Consider the following 14,034-nt stretch of genomic DNA (forward strand, 5'->3'; position numbering starts at 1 on the left):
TGCACCCCCCTTGGCATTTTTCGTGTTTTGTTGCCTCACAACCTGGAATTAACATGGATTGTTTGAGGATTTGCATCATTTAATTTACAGAACATGACCACAACTTTGAAGATGGTTTTTTTTTATTGTGAAGCAAACAACAAATAGGACAAAATAACAGAAAAAGTCAATGTGCATAACTATTCACCCCCTAAAGTCAATACTTTGTAGAGCCACCTTTTGCGGCTATCACAGCTCCAAGGCGCTTTGGATAAGTCTCTATCAGCTTGCCACATCTTACCACTGGGATTTTTGCTCATTCTTCCTTGCAAAACTGCTCCAGCTCCTTCAAGTTGTATGGTTTTTGAACAGCAATCTTTAAGTCTGACCACAGATTTTCTATTGGATTGAGGTCTGGGCTTTGACTAGGCCATTCCAACACATTTACATGTTTCCCCTTAAACCACTCAAGTGTTGCTTTAGCAGTGTGTTTAGGGTCATTGTCCTGCTGGAAGGTGAACCTCTGTCCTAGCCTCAAATCACACACAGAGTGGTACAGGTTTTGCTCAAGAATATCCCTGTATTTAGCACCATCCATCTTTACCTCAACTCTGACCAGTTTCCCAGTCCCGACATCTGAAAAACATCCCTACAGTATTATGCTGCCACCACCATGTTTCACTGTGGGGATGGTGTTCTTTGGGTGGTGTGATGTGTTGGGTTTGCGCCAGATATAGCGTTTTCTTTGATGGCCAAAAAGTTCAATTTTAGTCTCATCAGAACAGAGCACCTTCCTCCATACATTTTGGGAGTCTCCCACATACCTTTTCGCAAACTCAAAACGTGCCATTTTGTTTTTTGCTGAAAGTAATGGCTTTCTTCTGGCCACTCTTCCATAAAGCCCAACTCTATGGAGCGTACGGCTTATTGTCGTCCTATGTAAGGATACTCCAGTCTCTGCTGTGGAACTCTGCAGCTCCTCCAGGGTTACCTTAGGTCTCTGTGCTGCCGCTCTCATTAATGCCCTCCTTGCCCGGTCCGTGAGTTTTGGTGTGCGGCCGTCTCTTGGCAGGTTTGCTGTTGTGCCATGTTCTTTCCATTTGGTTATGATAGATTTGATGGTGCTCCTAGGGATCATCAAAGATTTGGACATTTTTTATAACCTATAACCTTTATCTGTAGTAAACAAATGCAAGAGCAATTGAATGATAAAGAGAAAAAATTATTCCTTCATTGGGAGAAAAACTTTTGTCACCACGTACTCACGTGAATTTAATAAGATTACTAGCATTATACGTAAACATCTTCCTATCTTATCCACAGACAAAGACCTTATTTTGGATACAGGGTGTAGGTTATCCAGTAGAAGATATTAATTGGGATAAAATCTTAGGAACAAAGAACACGGAGGAGAGATGGGTTTGCTTTAAGAGCATATTAAATAAGGGCATTAGCCAGTGCATCCCACTGGGAAATACATTTAAAAGAGCGAACAAAAGTCCTGGATGGCTTAACTCTAATGTAAAAATGCATACAAAAGCAAAGGAGAAGGCCTTCAAAAAATACAAGGCTGAGGGATCATCATCAGCATTCAGACTTTACAGAGAATGCAACAAGATATGTAAGGATGCAATTAGGGCGGCTAAGATAGAACACAAAAGACACATAGCGGAGGAGAGCAAAAAAAATCCCAAGAAATCCTTTAAGTATATAAACAGTAAAAAAGGAGGACAGACCATATTGGCCCCATAAAGAATGAGGAAGGACATCTGGTTACAAAGGATGTGGAGATAGCAAAGGTATTGAATTTGTTCTTCTCCTCAGTGTTCACGGGGGAATCAGGGGGCTTTAGTAACCAAAACTGCAGTGTTTGTCCTCATGACACATCACAGGAAGCACCCTCATGGCTAACAGAGAACAGAATTAGAAATAGACTTGGGAATCTTAACATTAATAAATCACTGGGACCAGATGGCTTGCACCCGAGGGTACTTAGGGAACTCAGTCAAGTAATTGCCAGACCATTGTTCCTAATTTTTACTGACAGTCTAATGACTGGAATGTTACCAGCTGATTCGAGAAAAGCCAATGTAGCACCAATATTTAAAAAAGGCCAAAATACATCCCTCTACACAGGAAAAAGTTATTCCTCTTGCTGGACTTTAAAAGGTAAACTCCTCTATAAGTAAAGGCATAGGGTATGAAGTGATTTATATTTATTGAAGTGATAGTAGATGAACACAATCTACATGTGGACAAGTGAAAAAAACAAATAAAGAAGTGGGTATACAGGATGCACAGGATATGATCAAAGATATGCAATACAAAAGGGTACAATCATAGCTCTGTTTTACATGTCACACAAACAGGGAAAACCCAATGTTTCGAGTTTAGAACAGATATTACTCTTCTTCAGTGGGTATGCGATTGTAACAAGGATGAAAGATATGTCATAGAGTATTGCTTGAAAAATCAAATATTGCTGCATCCACTTTAAAACCAGACAAAGGGGATATGGTGCTACTGTCCTGAGCAATGCTAATTCCGAGATGGCCAAGCCAGGTGTAGCCAGCGAGAGCCCATAGGGAGGGTTCCCCACAGACTGGGTTTGCACACCAAATTTGGGGTTCCTAGCACCAAGTGGCCCCGAGATATGGGGCCCCAAAGTCGGTTTGGAAATGGCCCCAAAGTCGTTTCGGAAAATGTCATTCTCTGCTGCAGAAAAGTGCTTGACTCGAGTATAAGCTGAGGGGGGCATTTTAAGCACAAAAAAATGTGCTGAAAAACTCGGCTTATACTCAAGTATATACTGTAGCTTTTCCCTTTGTACACTTAACTTTGGGATGTGGGTAAATCTCACTCTTTTTGGCCAAACCAGCACCACCCCCCAACATTTATCAAAATACATCCCTGGGAATTACAGACCAGTTAGCCTAACATCAATAGTATGCAAACTCATGGAGGGGAAGATGAGGGACTATATACAAGATTTTAGTAATGAAAACGGTATCATTAGCAGTAATCAGCATGGATTCATGAAGAATCGTTCTTTCTAAACCAAACTATTAGCCTTCTATGAGGAGGTGAGCTGCCACTCAAGGAAGGCCAGTAGACGTGGTGTATCTAGATTTTGCTAAAGCATTTGACACTTTTCCCCATAAACGTCTCCTGTACAAAGTAAGGTCTGTTGGCATGGACCATAAGGTGATTACATGGATTGAAAACTGGCTACAATGGCGAGTCCAAAGGGTGGTGATAAATGGGGAATACTCGGAATGGTCAGGGGTGGGAAGTGGAGTCCCCCAGGGTTCTGTGCTGGGATCAATCCTGTTTCATTTGTTCATAAACGACCTGGAGGATGGGGTAAACGGCTCAATCTCTGTATTTGCGGACAACACTAAGCTAAGCAGGGCAATAACTTCTCCGCAGGATGTGGAAACCTTGCAAGAAGATCTGAACAAATTAATGGGGTGAGGCAAATGAGGTTTAATGTAGAAAAATGTAAAATAATGCATTTGGATGGCAATTATATGAATGCAATCTACTCACTAGGGGGTGAACCTCGGGGGGAAATCTAGGATAGATAAGGACCTGGGGGTCCTAGCAGATTATAGGCTCAGCAATAGCATGCAATGCCAAGCTGCTGCTAACAAAGCAAACACAATATTGGCATGCTTTAAAAAGGGGATTAACTCCAGAGATAAAGCGATAATTCTCCCACTGTACAAGACTTTGGTCTGGCCTCACCTGGAGTATAAAGTAAAAAAAGAGAAGAGAAACTGCTGCGCCAACCCAACGAACCAATAAAAGTGAAAATGAAATGTAGTGAAACAATAAGCAGCCAACACCAACAATTAGACAAATTGTGACAATGAATAAAGAAACAAAAAAGTGTAGCGCTATACTGTATCAGTTAGCAACATCAAAATGTGCTAGGGTGACGAACAGTGTATATCAGGAGTCATATTAGACCATATGCGAAAGTACAGTGAACCATTAAGAAATCTAATATTCCAAAGGGAACATCTGTTCACATATCTGCTATACTTTATCGGTTAACACCATCACAATGTGTCAGGATAACAAACAGTGTGTATCAACAATTGAATTAATATTTGACCTCATACAAGAGGATAATACATCCGTGAAGAATCTAATATTCAAAAGAGAACCTCTGTTAGCATATCCTCTATAATAAAACAATGTGAATCAAATGTGCATCACACAAATTAAAAATCATACATAAGCATGTGTGGATAAGAGTAAATAATAAGTCTCTGAGGTGGGGACAGTTCATATAATCAAATGGAGACTTCTTGGAGCATAGGTATCTATCTCAAAATGACATTTGTTGCTGGATTCCTCCAGTGATCAGCCTGGTGTAATAATATAAAATGCCCTTACCGGACGCGGTGGACTCACAGGCCGTACAGCGGTGAGTCATACGAGCTTGAACCGTGTACCACGGTAGAGTTATAGTTGTTCCTGGTCCACCATCAGATGATCTTGATAGAAAACTCCAATCATAAACGGTCTCCCGGTTCGTCCTCCAACACTCACTTTGGTCTCCGACAATTCAGGACAGGGACAATAGGAGAAGAAAGGCTCCACATAATTCTGACATTTCTCTCATTTGCATTTAACTGTGAAAAATCGCTTTCCCAGTGCTGGCAGGGGTCCTAACACGTGATTGTCAATGCTGCTCAAATATCCTCTACGGGATGGCCTGGTATATTGTGAAGAAACCAGTATTTGGCAGTCGTGATAATTAAACAACTTAAATTGATTGTGTCAGGTGTATTGTTCCAAGTGGCAGGGAGCTCTGGTCCTGGAGTACCTCTCTGTAACAAAGCCAGTTGTGGAATTCCACAACTGGCTTTGTTACAGAGAGGTACTCCAGGACCAGAGCTCCCTGCCACTTGGAACAATACACCTGACACAATCAATTTAAGTTGTTTAATTATCACGACTGCCAAATACTGGTTTCTTCACAATATACCAGGCCATCCCGTAGAGGATATTTGAGCAGCATTTACAATCACGTGTTAGGACCCCTGCCAGCACTGGGAAAGCGATTTTTCACAGTTAAATGCAAATGAGAGAAATGTCAGAATTATGTGGAGCCTTTCTTCTCCTATTGTCCCTGTCCTGAATTGTCGGAGACCAAAGTGAGTGTTGGAGGATGAACCGGGAGACCGTTTATGATTGGAGTTTTCTATCAAGATCATCTGATGGTGGACCAGGAACAACTATAACTCTACCGTGGTACACGGTTCAAGCTCGTATGACTCACCGTTGTACGGCCTGTGAGTCCACCGCGTCCGGTAAGGGCATTTTATATTATTACACCAGGCTGATCACTGGAGGAATCCAGCAACAAATGTCATTTTGAGATAGATACCTATGCTCCAAGAAGTCTCCATTTGATTATATGAACTGTCCCCACCTCAGAGACTTATTATTTACTCTTATCCACACATGCTTATGTATGATTTTTAATTTGTGTGATGCACATTTGATTCACATTGTTTTATTATAGAGGATATGCTAACAGAGGTTCTCTTTTGAATATTAGATTCTTCACGGATGTATTATCCTCTTGTATGAGGTCAAATATTAATTCAATTGTTGATACACACTGTTTGTCATCCTGACACATTGTGATGGTGTTAACCGATAAAGTATAGCAGATATGTGAACAGATGTTCCCTTTGGAATATTAGATTTCTTAATGGTTCACTGTACTTTCGCATATGGTCTAATATAACTCCTGATATACACTGTTCGTCACCCTAGCACATTTTGATGTTGCTAACTGATACAGTATAGCGCTACACTTTTTTGTTTCTTTACTCACCTGGAGTATGCTGTCCAGTTCTGGGCACCAGTCCTCAGGAAGGATGTACTGGAAATGGAGCGAGTACAAAGGGCAACAAAGCTAATAAAGGGTCTGGAGGATATTAGTTATGAAGAAAGGTTGCGAGCACTGAACTTATTCTCTCTGGAGAAGAGACGCTTGAGAGGGGATATTTCAATTTACAAATACCATACTGGTGACCCCACAATAGGGATGAAACTTTTTTGTGGAAAGGAGTTTAATAAGACACGTGGCCACTCACTAAAATTAGAAGAAAAGAAGTTTAACCTTAAACTGCGTAGAGGGTTCTTTTCTGTAAGAGAGGCAAGGATGTGAAATTCCCTTCCACAGGCGGTGGTTTCAGCATATAATCACACACATAGGTTGGACTTGATGGACTTGTGTCTTTTTTCAACCTCACCTGATATGTAACTATGTAACCCTGGGAGATATCCAAGCATGTTCCAATCAGAGGCTTATACAAAAACATGGTTACGCACCATAGGCTGTTATGCTTGTGGTGTTAATACCTGTAGGTTCTGCACCAAATATTCTAAAAAATCGGCTGTAGTACACTCATGTTCCACAGGTATCAAAGTTGATCTGGATTCATGCAATGCAGACAGACATCCCAAGTCTCCTAGGAGTCGTGGGAGTCTCCCGCATTTGGCTGTGGGCTCACGGACACCCGTGTGTGCCGGCCGATCTTGGGCCTGTCACTCGGCCACAGACAATAGCCAGAGCAGCTTGAGCGGCCAAATGGAGTACGGCCGCTCGAGCTGCTCTGTCTTCTGTCTGTAGCTGAGTGACAGGCCGATGTGATGACGTCCCCGTCTGTGCGAGGTGGAGGACTGTAACAAAGTTCCGCCTCCTAGATAGAGGGAACACTGATCCAATGATACATTGAATTAGTGTGACGTGTATCATAGGAGGCGTAAATTTGTTACAGTTGCCGCCAGGATTTTCAAATCCGTTTCAGAGCTCTGTGTGATCAGGCTGTATTCCATGGACACTGGTAAGGCTGTATTTCATGCGCACTGGTATAGCTGCATTTAGTTGGCACTGATCAGGCTGCATTTAATTTGCACTGATCAGGCTGCATTTAATTGGCACTGGTAAGGCTGCATTTAATCGGCACTGGTATAGCTGCATTTAATTGGAACTGGTAAGGCTGCATTTAATGGGGGGGTCGGCACCGGCGCAAAGAGTCACCTCCCTGAAATGAGTTTGCCACCTCCCTGAAATTAGTTTTTGCAGGTTGGGATGTCTGTACAGAATTGCAATTGTGCAACACACTTGTGAAGCCTGGCAAGTCTAGCAATAGCTTAGCAAGTCATTCTCAGAATTGCAGCTCAATTGCTTGCTATCTGTGATGAGAGGATGAAAACTTTACAGGGTCAATTACTAACAAGCAACTAGTTAATATAGAGTTGCAAACTGACCACTAGGTGGAGCCCAAGACAAATTTAACAGGTGAACAAACATTGTAAACTGTATGCTTGAGGCATGACATAGATCTTGTGGCATGGAAGACACTACTTGCTACCTTGCCCACCATGCTGCCTCAAAGTCTCAAACTCTTGCCTTTAATGTAAAATGTTCTGCTCTGTATGGAAAGGATCTAAGAAATAACCTTTCAACTGGAGATGAGTGCCACTAAAAGAATCTGATGTGCACAAAGATATCAGAAACCAGTATGTATATACAGTATCTCACAAAAGTGAGTACACCCCTCACATTTTTGTAAATATTTTATTATATCTTTTCATGTGACAGCACTGAAGAAATGACACTTTGCTACAATGTAAAGTAGTGAGCTTGTATAACAGTGTAAATTTGCTGTCCCCTCAAAATAACTCAACACACAGACATTAATGTCTAAACCGCTGGCAACAAAAGTGAGTACACCCCTAAGTGAAAATGTCCAAATTGGTACCAAAGTGTCAATATGTTTTGAGGCCACCATTATTTTCCAGCACTGCCTTAACCCTCTTGGGCATGGAGTTCACCAGAGCTTCACAGGTTGCCACTGGAGTCCTCTTCCACTCCTCCATGATATCACGGAGCTGGTAGATGTTAGAGACTAGGGATGAGCCGAACACCCCCCGGTTCGGTTTGCACCAGAACCTGCGAACGGACGAAAATTCGCACGAACGTTAGAACCCCATTGACGTCTATGGGACTTGAACGTTCAAAATCAAAAGTGCTCATTTTAAAGGCTAATTTGCATGGTATTGTCCTAAAAAGGGTTTGGGGACCTAGGTCCTGCCCCAGGGGACATGTATCAATGCAAAAAAAACTTTTAAAAACGTCTGTTTTTTCGGGAGCAGTGATTTTAATGATGCTTAAAGTAAAAAAAAAAAAAAAAAGATGCCTGTAAAGTGGCGCGTGTTTCCCGTGCTTAGAACAGTCCCTGCACAAAATGTCATTTTTAAAGGTAAAAAAGGCATTTAAAACTGCTTGTGGCTTTAATGTAATGTCGGTTCCTAGCAATATGGATGAAAATCAGTGAGACAAACGGCATGGGTACCCCCCAATCCATTACCAGGCCCTTTGGGTCTTGTATGGATATTAAGGGGAACCTCGCACCCAAATTAAAAAAGGAAACAGCAGTATACAGGCTCTGTACTCTGAACAGCAGTATACAGGCGGTACAAACAAGACAGGGACTGTAGGTTTGTTGTTAAGTAGAATCTGTTTGTAATTTTGAACTGGTACATTTTTAATGTGTTTAGCTCCAGGCAAAAAATCTATTTTAAGCTTTTTGGAAAACATAGGGAAGGGTTATCCCCCTGTGATATTTGTTTTGCTGTCTGTGCTCCTCTTCAGAAGATTTCACCTCACTTTTTGTCCCAATGACAAATGTTTTTTTGAAAATTTGGGTGTTTTTGTGAAACAAGGATTGGTGATAAAGCATCAGTGGAAAGGAGAAATGTTTTTCCCATATTAACTCTTACAGGAGAGAATTTCCCTTCCTAGGGGTAGATTTCATCTCACTTCCTGTTGTCTCCTTCCGTTTGCAAGTAGGAGTCGTTTGTAAGTTGGATGTTTGAAAGTAGGGGCCTGCCCTATATACTTAGCAGAAATTTGGGCCTTAGGTGTTGTTGTGGCCACAACACTGTAAGCCCTCACAGGGCCCTGCTGTGAAATATTAGATCAAGAATTGTGGTGGTGGTGCTGGTGCTGGTGCCACAACACTGTAAGTCCTCACTCGCTCTTGGTGGGTGCAGAAACGGGCCCTGCTGTGAAATATTAGATCAAGAATTGTAATTATATGACCCTGTTGAACAGGGGCTGAAAAATTAGGCCTTAGGCACTGGTGCTGGTGCCACAACACTGCAACCCCTTTACAGATACTCTAGTTGGAATGCAGGAACGAGCCCTGCTGCAAAGTATTGCATCAAAAATTGTAATTACACGCCCCTGTTAAACAGGGGCTGAAAAATTGGGCCTTAGGCACTGGTGGCGGCGCCCAGAACCAAAAATGTTCTTACAAGCTATCAGCGTGATCATTGAGGAGGAAGAGGATAATTACTCAGGATAGTCACTCAGCATCAGCATAGGCAGTCTTTGAAGGGATCTGAGATTTCAAAAAAAATTATTTGGTTACATCAGCATCAGGTGCTTGGTAGCTGGTGGTGATCCAAGACTGATTCATTTTTATGAAGGTCAGTCGATAGACCGAGTCGGTGGACAGACGCACCCTGTGATCGGTTACAAAGCCTCCAGCAGCACTGAATGTGCGTTCCGAAAGAGCGCTGGATGCAGGACAGGCCAGTAGCTCAATTGCATACTGTGCAAGCTCTGGCCAGTGATCCATCCTCAAGACCCAGTAACCCAGAGGATTTTCAGTAGGAAAGGTGTCCAAGTCAGATCTTGCCCCTAGGTATTCCTGCACCATGTAAAACAGACGCTGGCGATGGTTGCTGGAACCGATCATACCTTGGGGCTGCGGACTAAAAAATTGTCTAAATGCATCAGTCAGACGGCCACCTTCTCCACCGCTCCTTCTTTAAATGACCGAAGCCTCAGCAACACGTTGTCCAGAAACAGGAGTTTGTAATCTCCTAGTCTCTGGGAACGCGTTGCACAGACCTTTCTGCAAGGCCTCCCGAAGATGTTTCATCCTCTGCTCCCTCTGCGACGGCAAGATAAGGTCCGCAACCTTAGCCTTGTAACGTGGATCAAGGAGGGTTGCCAGCCAGTATTGGTCCTTCTCCTTGATACCACGAATATGAGGATCCTTACGCAGGCTTTGCAGGATCAGGGAGGCCATGCAGCGTAGGTTTCCTGAGGCATTCGGTCCGGAGTCCTCTGGGTCACTAAGGATGACATGGTCCGCAGCCACCTCCTCCCAGCCACGTACAAGTCCATGTGTTTCTTGGGACTGATCCCTTAAAGACTGCTGCTGATGCTGAGTGCCAGGCTCCACCCCCATACTGACACAATCCTCCTCCTCTTCCTGTGTGATCGGCGGGCACGCAGGAACACTGTCTGGATAAAGGGGGCCTTGAGAGCTAAGGAAGCCCTCCTCTTCCTGCCTCTGTTCTGCCTCAAGTGCCCTGTCCATTATTCCACGCAGCGTGTGCTCCAACAGGTGGACAAGGGGGACAGTGTCACTGATGCATGCACTGTCACTGCTCACCATCCTCGTGGCCTCCTCAAATGGTGACAGGACAGCGCATGCATCCCTGATCATGGTCCACTGGTGTGGGGAAAAAAAACAAGCTCCCCTGACCCTGTCCTGGTGCCATAGTCGCACAGGTACTCATTGATGGCCCTCTGCTGCATGTGCAGCCGCTGCAGCATGGCCAAAGTTGAGTTCCACCTGGTGGGCATGTCACAGATTAGGCGGTTCTTGGGCAGGTTAAACTCCTTTTGGAGGTCTGCCAGCCGAGCACTGGCATTATATGACCGGTGGAAATGCACACAGACTTTCCTGGCCTGCCTCAGGACATCCTGTAAGCCCGGGTACCTGCCCAAGAACCGCTGCACCACCAAGTTAAGGACCAGAGCCAAACAGGGCACATGGGTCAGTTGTCCCTGTCGGAGGGCAGAGAGGAGGTTGGTGCCATTGTCCCAAACCACCATTCCTGCCTTAAGTTGGCATGGCTTCAACCATCTCTGAACCTGCCCCCGGAGAGCTGACAGAACCTCTGCCCCAGTGTGGCTCCTGTCCCCCAAGCACACCAGCTCAAGCACTGCATGGCATCTTTTGGCCTGCGTACTTGCATAGCCCCTTGAATGCCTATGGAGCACCGCTGGTTCCGAGGACAAAGCACAGGAAGAGGCCATGGAGGAAGAAGAGGAGGGGGTGGAGGAGAGAGGTGTGTCACAGTCATTAGTAGTGGCATTTTGGAGGCGTGGTGGCGGAACAACCTCCAGCACTACTGCACCTTGTCCTGCATCCTTCTCAACTGCCAGCAGAGTCACCCAATGCGCGATGAAACTTAGGTAATGTCCCTGTCCATGCCTGCTGGACCATGAGTCAGCGGTAATATGCACCTTACCGCTGACCGCCCTGTCCAGCGAGGCATGGACATTGGCTTCCACATGCCGGTAAAGAGACGGAATCGCCTTCCGTGAGAAAAAGTGGTGTTTGGGTACCTGCCACTGAGGAACCGCATATTCCACAAACTCACGGAAGGGGGCAGAGTCTACCAACTGAAAAGGCAGCAGTTGAAGTGCTAGCAATTTTGCCAAGCTAGCATTCAACCGCTGGGCATGTGGATGGCTGGGAGCGAACTTCTTTCGGCGGTGCAGCAGCTGGGGCAGGGAAATTTACCTGGTACAATCTGACGTCGGTGTACCGAAAGCAGATTGCCCACAAGTACTTGGCTGTGACACACCTAATTCTACACCTTCATTCCTCTCAGTGCAGGTCTCAGAGAGGACTGAAGGTATAGTGGGGTTGGAGATCTTAGCTGATGAGGAGCAAGGAGAGGTCCTCTTTGTTCTTTGGTGTGGGTCTTTTAGATACCCTTGCCAACGAACTACATGTCAGGTCAACATATGTCTGGTCAAGCATGTGGTGCCCAAGCAGGAGATGTTTTGGCCACGCGAGATACGCTTGAGACATATGTTGCAAATAGCAGTGGTGCGATCTGATGCACTCGTCTCAAAAAAGGCCCACACCAAAGAACTTTTGGAATAACGCGCAGAGACAGCAGCGCCCTGCACATGTGGAGCTTTGGGGTGTGATGCTGTCAGTGTGCTGCCCTTAGGCTGGCTCCTGGAGGGCATCCTGCCTCGTTGGTGATGTGCCTCCTCCTCCTCTCTCCTATCAGGCACCCACATTGAGTCAGTGACCTCATCATCCCCTCCCTCCTCATCACTGGAGCAAACCTGGCAGTATGCTGCACCAGGGGGAGCATGACTGCCAGATTGCTGTCCTTCTTGGGCACCCCCTCTGTCCGTGCTCATGTTACTGCCTTAATCTAGCTCAGTATCATCATCAGAGCCTTTCTAAACGCTGGGCATCCTCCTGGAGCATGTACTCAACACTGTGGTCAAACAGTTTGAGGGACTCCTCAGGAGGACATGGTGGGGCTAGGGAAGGAGTCACTGATGCCATTGAGCCGAGGGAAGAGGCCGTGTTGGCAGCTGCTTTGCCAGACAAAGTACCCTGAGCATGGGTGAGAGAGGATCATCCACTCGACCAAGTCTTCCGCATGTTGCGGCTCAACACGGCCAGCTGCCGAAAAAAAGGCCAAGCGTGTCCCACGGCCACGTGCTGATGAGGATGCACCGTCTCCACGACCAGCACTGTTGCCTCTAGACACAGAGCCTGCTTGACCTCTTTTATTGGCTTGTGACTGCCTTCCAGACATACTAATGGCCTGTAGCTGCACTAAGCTGGGATATATATATATATATATATATATATATATATATATATATATATATATATATATACTGATACTGCAGCTAGCAAAATCAACTGCCTGCCTGTAGTATGAGAACACCACCAACCTTCTACAGGTAGCTTTAGCTGAACACTGTGCAGAGCTCGCACTACACTAACTTGTAATTTTAGCTGAACACTGTGAGGAGGACGCACTACACTAACTTGTGGCTTTAGCTGAACACTGTTCAGAGGACGCACAACACTAACTTGTAGCTTTAGCTGAACACTGTGCAGAAGTCGCACTACACAAACTTGTAGTTTTAGCTGAACACTGTTCAGAGGACGCACTACACTAACTTGTAGCTTTAGCTGAACACTGTGCAGAGGTCGCACTACACTAACTTGTAGTTTTAGCTGAACACTGTTCAGAGGATGCACTACACTAACTTGTAGCTTTAGCTGAACACTGTGAGGAGGACGCACTACCCTAACTTGTAGCTTTAGCTGAACACTGTGCACTACACTAACTTGTAGTTTTAGCTGAACACTGTGAGGAGGACGCACTACACTAATTTGTAGTTTATTTAGCTGCCTGCAGTAGTGATAGGATCAAGAAAACACCACCAACCTTCTACAGGTAGCTTTAGGTGAACACTGTGCAGAGCTCGCAAAAAAATAACTTGTAGCTTATTTAGCTCCCTGTGGTAGTGATAGGATCAGGAGAACACCACCAACCTTCTACAGGTAGCTTTAGGTGAACACTGTGCAGAGCTTGCACTACACTAACTTGTAGTTTTAGCTGAACACTGAGGAGGATGAACTACACTAATTTGTAGCTTTAGCTGAACACTGTTCAGAGGACGCACTACACTAACTTGTAGCTTTAGCTGAACACTGTGCAGAGATCGCACTACACTAACTTGTAGTTTTAGCTGAACACTGTGAGAAGGACGCACTACACTAACTTGTAGCTTTAGCTGAACACTGTGAGAAAGATGCACTACCCTAACGTGTAGCTTTAGCTGAACACTGTGCAGAGGTCACACTAAACTAACTTGTAGCGTTAGCTGAACACTGTGAGGAGGACGCACTACACTAACTTGTAGTTTTAGCTGAACACTGTGCAGAGGTCACACTAAACTAACTTGTAGCTTTAACTGAACACTGTGAGGAGGATGCACTACACTAACTGTAAATAGTCTAGCTGCCTGACTGTGGTACTAATAGGATTAAAAGAACACCAGCAATTTTCTTCAGGTAGCTGTAAATACTGTAACAAGACAAGCCTGCCTGTCAGTAGGAAGATAACAGGAACGGATCTAGCTAAACTGAATACAGTGTGTATATATAT

Source organism: Aquarana catesbeiana, linkage group LG05, assembly GCF_042186555.1.
Source record: "Aquarana catesbeiana isolate 2022-GZ linkage group LG05, ASM4218655v1, whole genome shotgun sequence".
Taxonomy (NCBI): Eukaryota; Metazoa; Chordata; class Amphibia; order Anura; family Ranidae; genus Aquarana; species Aquarana catesbeiana.